The sequence below is a fragment of the Erpetoichthys calabaricus genome, chromosome 12, assembly GCF_900747795.2.
Source record: "Erpetoichthys calabaricus chromosome 12, fErpCal1.3, whole genome shotgun sequence".
In the NCBI taxonomy this organism is placed as follows: Eukaryota; Metazoa; Chordata; class Cladistia; order Polypteriformes; family Polypteridae; genus Erpetoichthys; species Erpetoichthys calabaricus.
The window spans coordinates 1,794,739-1,803,096 of NC_041405.2; the positions used below are offsets into that span (position 1 = coordinate 1,794,739).

At 40.5% G+C, this 8,358-nt stretch overlaps 1 protein-coding gene across 1 annotated transcript in view; it reads left to right on the forward strand.

The window, feature by feature from the left end:
* The window catches only part of LOC114661672 (tripartite motif-containing protein 16-like), a 44,240-nt gene that overhangs the window by 31,540 nt on the left and 4,342 nt on the right, over positions 1-8,358 (forward strand). The gene's annotated exons all lie outside the window — the stretch shown is intronic.

Consider the following 8,358-nt stretch of genomic DNA (forward strand, 5'->3'; position numbering starts at 1 on the left):
TTTTAGCAGTAGGCGAAGTGGTCGGATGTGAGAATATCAAGTCGGCTTCACGAATGAGCGGGTCTATCGTTGTTTTTTTGAGCTCTATTGATTTAGTTCCCATAGTGGTTGAGAAAGGGGTTGTTATTAATGGCTCTTTGTACAGGTTTCCCCTTTAGCCGTCCAGTCCTGTGGAGTCACAATTTCAAATGCGCCGCCCTTTCTCAAGAATGAAACTATAGCAAAAGAGTTGGAGCGGCATGGACGTTTGGTGTCAAAAATTTGATATATTCCTTTAGGTTGTAAATCGACAGATTTAAAACATGTCTTGTCATTTAGGAGACAAGTTTATATGGTTTTAAATAGAATGGACGATGACTTAAACGTGGCAATGAAGTTTACAGGTGCTGGTCATAAAATTAGAATATCATGACAAAGTTGATTTATTTCAGTAATTCCATTCAAATAGTGAAACTTGTATATTAGATTCATTCATTACACACAGACTGATGTTTAATCAAATGTTTATTTCTTTTAATGTTGATGATTATAACTGACAACTAATGAAAGTCCCAAATTCAGTATCTCGGAAAATTAGAATATCAATTAAGACCAATGCAAAAAAAGGATTTTTAGAAATGTTGGCCAACTGAAAGGTATGAACATGAGAAGTATGAGCAGGTACAGCACTCAATATTTAGTTGGGGCTCCTTTGGCCTGGATTACTGCAGCAATGCGGCGTGGCATGGAGTCGATCAGTCTGTGGCACTGCTCAGGTGTTATGAGAGCCCATGTTGCTCTGAGAGTGGCCTTCAGCTCTTCTGAATTGTTGGCTCTGGCGTATTGCATCTTCCTCTTCACAATACCCCATAGATTTTCTATGGGGTTAAGGTCAGGCGAGTTTGCTGGCCAATCAAGAACAGGGATACCATGGTCCTTAAACCAGGTACTGGTAGCTTTGGCACTGTGTGCAGGTGCCAGGTCCTGTTGGAAAATGAAATCTGCATCTCCATAAAGTTTGTCAGCAGCAGGAAGCATGAAGTGCTCTAAAACTTCCTGGTAGACGGCTGCGTTGACCTTGGACCTCAGAAAACACAATGGACCAACACCAGCAGATGACATGGCACCCCAAACCATCACTGACTGTGGAAACTTTACACTGGACCTCACGCAACGTGGATTCTGTGCCTCTCCTCTCGTCCTCCAGACTCTGGGACCTTGATTTCCAAAGGAAATGCAAAATTTACTTTAATCAGACAACATAACTTTGGACCACTCAGCAGCAGTCCAAAGGCGAGAGGCTTCTGACGCTGTCTCTTGTTCAAGAGTGGCTTGACACAAGGAGTGCGACAGCTGAAACCCATGTCTTGCATACATCTGTGCCTGGTGGTTCTTGAAGCACCGACTCCAGCTGCAGTCCACTCTTTGTGAATCTCCCCCACATTTTTGAATGGGTTTTGTTTCCCAATCCTCTCCAGGGTGCGGTTATCCCTATTGCTTGTCCACTTTTTTCGACCACATCTTGTCCTTCCCTTCGCCTCTCTATTAATGTGCTTGGACACAGAGCTCTGTGAACAGCCAGCCTCTTTAGCAATGACCTTTTGTGTCCTGCCCTCCTTGTGCAAGGTGTCAATGGTTGTCTTTTGGACAACTGTCAAGTCAGCAGTCTTCCCCATGATTGTGTAGCCTACAGAACTCGACTGAGAGACCATTTAAAGGTTTTTGAGTTAATTAGCTGATTAGAGTGTGGCACCAGGTGTCTTCAATATTGAACCTTTTCACAATATTCTAATTTTCCGAGATACTGAATTTGGGACTTTCATTAGTTGTCAGTTATAATCATCAACATTAAAAGAAATAAACATTTGAAATACATCAGTTTGTGTGTAATGAATGAATCTAATATACAAGTTTCAATTTTTGAATGGAATTACTGAAATAAATCAACTTTGTCATGATATTCTAATTTTATGACCAGCACCTGTAGAGTGGAAGGTTTTGATTATGTGATTTTTGTCACTTCTAACGAAATGAAATGTTTTGGGTGCGGGAGTGAAGCCCAGTTAATTAAACAGTGTCCTGAGAGACAACTAGGGAACAAGAAAAATGGCCATGCAGATACAGAAGAAGAGGGGCAGGAAGTGGAAGGTCGTCCAGTAGTGGCTGATGGCGCAGAGGAGCTTGTAGAGGCGCAGGGTGTTAAGAATATAACTACCCTTAGATCTGAAGGGCAGGAGGATCAAGTGCCTCACAGAAATGAGCCGAATGAAGGCGGTAACGAGACGGTAGGTCAAACAACAGTTGCAGCAGAAAGTGTGTGGGGAGACATAGACATGGACAAGGGAGGCAGCAACGAGCCTGAGGAAAAAAGTGAATTTAAACGCCCTGCTCAGAAGAGGCAAGGTGAAAGAGAAGAGCGGGCACGTAAGAAACTTGTTTTAAGTCAGGGCTCGGGGGTCATTGGAGAGGATCCCGCCTATGGTCCTTGTCAGGAGGATTTTCCCGTCTTCGCAGAGACGGCCGATGACGTTTCGATTGCGGGGAATGTCGGGGAAGAGAACAATGACGGCAATATCTCCGATGGGTCTGCTGCCTCCAAAGTTAAAAGCCAGGGGGGTTACAGCGCTCAGAGTGTAAAAGAGTTTTTGGTGAACACCGCCGGTAAAAAGGGGGTGGACGTGGCTGAGTTTTTCCAGACATTGAGCTCTTTATATCGTCTGTCCGCGGGTTGCGGCGGGACAAAGCAGTCTCCACGATGTTTCACGTTAAAGAGCTAGTGAGGCTCAAGAACTTAACCAGTAAACTGAGGAAACAGTCTAATTTAAACACCACCTAATGGCTAAGCCCCCTGTTAAATCCACTCCACAGTATTTGTGGTGGTCCCTGTGTTTCATTGTGTGTTCATCTTTATATTCAGGTACCATGGCAAGTGTACACATAGGAACCCTAAATATTAATGATAAGAGGGTCGCACTTTTTGATTTTATCAGACAAAAGGATTTGAATGTCACCTTTCTACAAGAAACCCACATTGATGAGCAAAATCAGTGGGAGTGGAGCAGGGATTGGAAAGGGGACATTTTCTTTAGCAACGGGACAAACGTTAGTGCTGGAGTGGCCATTTTATTTCTTGGAGGGCTTCAAGTAGAAGTCTGCAGGACTGATGAGCTGGTGAAAGGGAGACTCTTGAAAGTGACAGTAAAACTTCAAGGCAGTGTTGTCACTTTTATTAACGTGTACGCCCCGAATGAGGGTGAGGAGAGGCTCCACTTCTTTAACAAATTATGAGATCTTTTATCTGAGTGTGACCCTGAGGAAGTGGTGGTGTTAGGTGGTGATTTTAATTGTACACTTGACTCAAGGATGGACAGAAACAATGGACTGGAACCGCACCCTCGCTCAGCGCGAGCTCTGGGAAAAATAATTAAGGACTTTGGGCTGGAAGATGAATGGAGGTATAAAAATGGGGCCTGTCGGCAATACACGTGGGGGAGGACGAGTGGAAACACAATCTCAATGGCAAGACTCGATCATTTTTACAGTTTTAAGCACCTGTTAGGTTTATTTAAAGTGTGCTCTATTGTGCCTACTGGCTTCTCCGATCACAGTCTGGTGTGTTGTACACTTCTTTTTAACGTGTACAGACCCCGTAGTCCATACTGGCATTTTAACACACTCCTCCTTAAAGATCAGAACTTTAAAGAGTTATTTGTTCATTTCTGGGGAGGTTGGAAGGCTATGAAGAAGGAGTTCACCAGCTTATAACAGTGGTGGGAGGTTGGGAAGAGTCACATCCGGGCCTTGTGTCAGGAGTATACCAGAAATGTCACCCAAGTATTGCGGTCAGAAATGGCAGCTTTGGAAAATCAAATAGCTGAGTTTCAACAGCTACTAGAGAAGGGTCCAAATGAGCAGCTGCAGGCGAGCCTGACTACTGCTAAACTGGGGTTGGCCCACCTGCTTGAGACGAGAGCTCAGGGGGCGTTAGTGAGGGCCCGCTTTCAGCGGTTGACTGAGATGGATGCACCAACGCAGTACTTTTTTGGTTTAGACAAAAAAAACTTGCAGAGTAAACTCTTGCATTGTATAAGAACACCCGATGGCAGAAAGACACAAGAGCCCAGTGAAATAAGGCAGGTGGTCCACGAATTTTATGAACTTCTGTTTGCTGAAGATGGAGATGGTGGCAGTGAAGACAAACAAGCTTTTTTGCAGGACTTACCGCAGCTTCCCAATGCAGATGTGGCAGATCTAAATAGTGAGGTGACCTTTGCAGAACTCACCACAGCCCTGGGACAGCTGAAAACAGGGAAGGTCCCAGGAATCGATGGTATTCCAGTGGAGTTTTATAAAGAGTTCTGGGATGTCATTGGCCTGGACTTGTTGGAAGTGTTTCGGTGGAGTTTTAAAACTGGTTTGTTACCTCAAAGCTGCCGTAGAGCTGTGATCACGCTGCTGCCGAAGAAGGGAGACTTGTGTCTCATTAAGAACTGGCGGCCAGTGTCTCTCTTATGTGCAGATTATAAAGTTCTCTCCAAAGCCTTAGCTAACAGGATGGTCCAAGTTTAAGGGAGACTGGTGCATCCTGATCAAAATTACTGTGTGGCTGGCAGGTCCATTTTTAATAACATTTTTTTAATTCGGGACATTTTGGCTGCTGCAAAACTGTTTGGTTTTCGGGCTGGTCTTATATTTCTTGACCAGGAAAAAGCTTTTGATAGGGTCAGTCACTCTTTTTTATGGAATACCATGAAGACTTTTGGGTTTGGGGAGTCTTTTATTAATTACTAGCAAAATACCCACGCTATGCAGCGGAGAAGTAGTGTGTTAAAGAGGTTATGTAAACATATATATATACATATACATATATACATATACTGTATATACATATCTACATATACACATATCTACATATAAATATATATACATATATACATATATATATATACATATACACACCCACATATATATATATAAATATATACACATATCAACATATATATACACATGCATATACACACATACATACACACACACATACATATATATATAAATACACACATACATACATACACATATATATATATATATACACATACAGACACATATATATACATATACATATTTACATATCTACATATATATATACATATCTACATATATACACACATATATATATACATATCTACATATATATAGACATATATATACATATCTACATATATATATATATTTATATATATATATATATATATATATATATATATATAGACATACATATATAGATACAGTACATACATTCACACATATATATATATATATATATATATATATATATATATATATATATATATATATATATATATATATATCCAAATCCCCGCGCTTCGCAGCGGTGAAGTACTGCTTTTAAATTTTTATTAAGAAGAAAAGAAAACCTTTTTAAATTGAGGGAAAATATACCAATAACCATTTTTTTAAGGATCTTTACACAGCCTCTCCGCTGTTTTATAAACAAATGCCATATAAGGCCGTCCTTTCTCCTTGCTTAGCGGTTCTGTATTGTTTTATTGTTCGTTTATTACGATTGTTATAGTTATTGTGTAGCTATCTGAGACACACTTTTCTGTTCAGGTACCCATTTCCTTTATGTAGTCCGCGGATTCTCCGCTATTTTTTGTTCGTTTATTACGATTATAGTTATTTATTGATTCCCTTCTTTAGCTGACTGCCTGCTCATATGAGGCGCTCTGCTGTTTTTTTGTGAAGCAGGATTTACACAGCTTTTCTGCTGTTTTTTAAACGAACGCCATATAAGGTCTTCCTTTTTCCTTGCTTCGCCAAGGAAGCAGCCTTTTTATTTAATCCATGGGTTCTCCGCTGTTTTTTTTTTCTTTTTTTACGATTGTTATAGTTCTCTTTGTATACCACGTTGTCAGTTCAGCACTCCGGTTGGAATATGACCAATCCGTGCAAGCTTACTGTTGAGAATGCAACATATAGTTGTACAGGAGAAAAGCAATCTTGCCTCAAATCAATGGCAACCTTTTGTAGGTCTATGAACTTAATTTAAACTTTAGGTTTACACGGTGCTTTGTTTCCGAAGTACCTGCACTTATGAATATGTCTGTATGCGTCAGTCGCTTCATTTTCTTTTTCTACATTATCAATTGTGTAATATGTTTTTTGAACAGGTTTGATTCATCGAAGTGATCACTCGTGCTGCATTCAGTCAGTTCATGTGAGCCGCTCTCTTGTGTGATGTTGCGATGTCCACGGCTTTATTTAATGTTAGCTAAGACCCGGCACTTAAAAGTTTCTTGCTACAGCAATTTTAAGTCCGTTATAAAGTGATCCAAAGTCTCGTTTATACCTCGTGTCTTCTCATTAAACTTGTATGTCGCGAATATGGTATTGCAAACGTCAGCGGGAGCGTTTCTATAAAGTTAATTTAAACTTACGGTGTACACCGTGTTTTGTTTCTGCAATATCGAAGTGATCACTCATGCTGCATTCAGTCAGTTCACGTGAGCCGCTCTCTTGTGCCTTCTCAATTGTGTAATGAATGTTTTCTTCAGCGCTCTTTGGGGCTCTTCCTTGTTTTCAGTTTACGTGATTACATAGGAGGCGTGATGACGCGATACGTGAATCCGCCACAAATGGCCATCAAGCTGCATTCCATTACAGTATATGGACAAAAAAGAGGTTCCAGTTATGACCATTGCGTGTAGAATTTCGAAATGAAACCTGCCTAACTTTTGTAAGTAAGCTGTAAGGAATGAGCCTGCCAAATTTCAGCCTTCCACCTACACGGGAAGTTGGAGAATTAGTGATGAGTCAGTCAGTCAGTGAGTCAGTGAGAGCTTTGCCTTTTATTAGTATAGATATTCGGTTACTTTATAGTGACATTTCTGGTATAATAAAGGTCAGTGGCGGTTTGTGCGCACCATTCAGTGTCAGAAGAGGAGTTAGACAATCATAAAAGCATGATAAACAGTTTCCCTCAGACCACAAAAAGGACAATTTTGAGTATGTAATGTTTTGAAACTGAATATTCATCAATAGTAATGTGTGCACATGTTTTCTGTATGACTTAAGATTGAGTTTGGTTTACTGTTTTGATTTTTTTTCTGTGTTTATTCAATAAAGTTTGGTTTTAAAAAATAAAAAATGATCTATCTATCTATCTATCTATCTATCTATCTATCTATCTATCTATCTATCTATCTATCTATCTATCTATCTATCTATCTATCTATCTATCTATCTATCTATCTATCTATCTATCTATCTATCATGTATAATGCCTTGTGTAGAATTCACACTAAAACATGGTGTACAGACAAAAGTAGAAATTTGCGTACACACAAAAATAATCAGATGAATAAAACTGCGTAAGCAAAGTTCTATACACTTTCTTTTATAAATCCCAATCAATGTGATTTTTAACACACATGCATGAGCCTACAGCACCTCCATCCTAGAATTTCGCCTATTTAAATATGTAAATAAAAACAAATATTAAAAGACAAAGGCAAAAGCATGTGTAAAAAAAGAAGAACACAAGGAAAAATGTAGTATTTGGTGGCTTAAGCAGTGGTATAAACAACAGAAGAAAATTGATGGAGTGGCACAGGGTGGTGGAGGCACTCAAAAGTTCAAGTTCAGAAAGTCGCACAGTGCCTGAAATTAAAAAGAAGTGGTCAGATATCAAAGTCGAGTCACAGCCCACCACCTGAGTGTCAACACCACTGGAGGATGTAATGGATTTCCGGGGCTCACACCGTTTGAGCAGCAAACTGCTGCAATTATTGGGGAGACACTTGTATATCTCACCACAACATTAATGAGACACATTTTCGCATCATGGATGATTTTCACATTAATAGAGTGGAAATGCTTTCTATTTATATAAGCAAATTAATTCTATGACGGCGCCTTCATGGCAATGTGTGTGCGGTGGACCACTCCGATTACATTTGGAAAACCGGACGTTGCTGTGAATTGCACTTTGATGTTTGCCTATTCCACCACAGTGCATGGAAATGTTATCTATCTGAATGACAAGTGGATAACACCGTCCTATACAGCTGGCATGGAGCGACTCTGTGATGTTTGTGAAATACCCGATCGGTCAGCAAGTTCATGTTGAAAAGATCCTGCGGCTAAAAACCAGAGAGTGGACAGAACTTGCAAAGGAGCAGGTAGAGTACGAGTCCTCAAAGTCTGCCTTTGTAAAGCCGAGGGGCAGGGGAGGCATGACGTCAGGAGTGGTGAGCCGGGTGAGGCCCTCCTCACTCATGTGCCAGCCTCTGTCTGAATCGCTCTACCTCTCGCCACATGTTGGAGTGCACTGCCTCCGCTAAGCTAGCAACACCT